The sequence below is a fragment of the Bison bison genome, unplaced genomic scaffold (assembly GCF_000754665.1).
Source record: "Bison bison bison isolate TAMUID 2011002044 unplaced genomic scaffold, Bison_UMD1.0 scf7180017864226, whole genome shotgun sequence".
NCBI classification, from domain to species: domain Eukaryota; kingdom Metazoa; phylum Chordata; class Mammalia; order Artiodactyla; family Bovidae; genus Bison; species Bison bison.
In genome coordinates this window covers 708,809-710,460 of record NW_011494798.1, presented here as the reverse complement: position 1 = coordinate 710,460, position 1,652 = coordinate 708,809, and the positions used below count along the sequence as shown (strand labels likewise).

The following is a 1,652-nucleotide window of genomic DNA, read 5'->3' as shown; positions in this document are numbered from 1 at the left end:
AAGGACACGCCAACCATTGTGCTAGCCACTCAAGTGTGAAAGCACAAAGATGAACCTATTACCTCAGCCATTAAAATATGACTAGCAGTGGGAACGAATTTAAGGTTAAAAACAGCTTAGATTTCTCTGTGATGTCTTATTATCATAAGAAAAATAGGTCTCCTAGAATTTTTTGTTTTAAAATGTATGAGAGAAAAAATTTTTAAATAAATCTTCCAAATGGAATGATTAATCATGCATTTAGAAACTGTTTATTTTGTCCAAATAAGCCAAAAGTAGAGAATAAAAATGAAAAACAGAGTGGAAAAATATTCATGGTACTAAGCTATTATTGTCACTCAAACTGGAATATAAAATTTCAAAATTTTATTTTAGGTTAAAAACCACACACAAATATTAAACAAATATTATGCCTGTAATTTGAATGGCATTTTTCTAAATATTCTATAAATAAATAAGTTCTATATGTTAGCAAACTGAATAGAAATTTTCTTCAGTGTGAATTTTGGGGGGTTATATGGAACATTAAAAATACTGGTGAAGGCTTGATGACGGGCATGTGGAGCCACGGAGGCGGTGGCCGGGAGTCGGAGTAGGAGCAGTGGTGACCAGCTGCAGGCATCCTTGCTGTGTCCTCCTGGGCAGGAGGAGGAGCCAGCGGTTTCCAACTTCCTGGGGGTCACTTGGAGTTCGGTGAAAGCTGGGAAGAATGTGCTTAAAAGGAAACCTGGGAAGAAGGAGCTCTTCACCTGAAAAATGTTCACTTGGTCTCGGTTGTGAATTCTTTTGTTGAGAAAGAGAATTACCATTTGTCACTATTTTAATGAAAGGAGAGGTGGACCTGACTCATGATTTAGAACCAAAGAATGCAGAGCCTGAAAAGAATGAAAGTTGGGAGTGGGTTCCTTGGAAAGAATTTCCTCCTCTGGACCAGCTTTTCTCGGCACTACGTTGTTTAAAGGAACAAGGCTATGATCCTTTTAAATATTTGGATCATCTGGTAAGATATAAAGGAAGTCACCTAGAGGTGAACAAGGAGACTCACTGACTTTTTTTTTTTTTTTAATGAATTGGCCAAAAAATTCACTTGGTTTTTTTGTATGATGACTGTAGTAGTGCTTAGTCTCTAACTTCATTGGAAACAATTCTGTAAGATTGTAGTGTAACACCTGTCACAGCAACATGCATTTTTTAAAAGAAACTTATCAAAATTGGTGAATTTGGGGGTAGCCATTGAATCAGAGGGTAAAGTGTCTGCCTGGAATGCAGGAGACCTGGGTTCAATCCCTGGGCTATGAAGATCCCCTGAAGAAGGAAATGGCAACCCACTCCAGTGTTCTTGCCTGGAGAACCCCATGGATGGAGGAGTCTGGTGGGCTACAGTCCACTGGTCACAAAGAGTCGGACACAACTGAGCTACTTCACTTTCACTTTCTTTATTTTAATATTGAAGATGGAAGAAAAAAAGCAATAATTTTGGCATATTATGCTTGATTATGTCAAGAAAGGTAAAAACACAATTGATACACACAAAAAAAGTTTTGTGCAGAGTATGGAGAAGGTGCTGTGACTGAGCAAACGTGTCAAAAGTCTTTTGCAAGTGTCAAAAGTCTCGTGCTGGAGATTTCTCTGTGTATGATGCTCCACAGTCA

General features: G+C 38.2%; 1 pseudogene; it reads left to right on the top strand.

The window, feature by feature from the left end:
- The first annotated feature begins 543 nt into the window (after nucleotides 1-543).
- LOC104992872 lies at nucleotides 544-1,048 on the top strand (annotated as a pseudogene).
- Nucleotides 1,049-1,652: the final 604 nt, after the last annotated feature.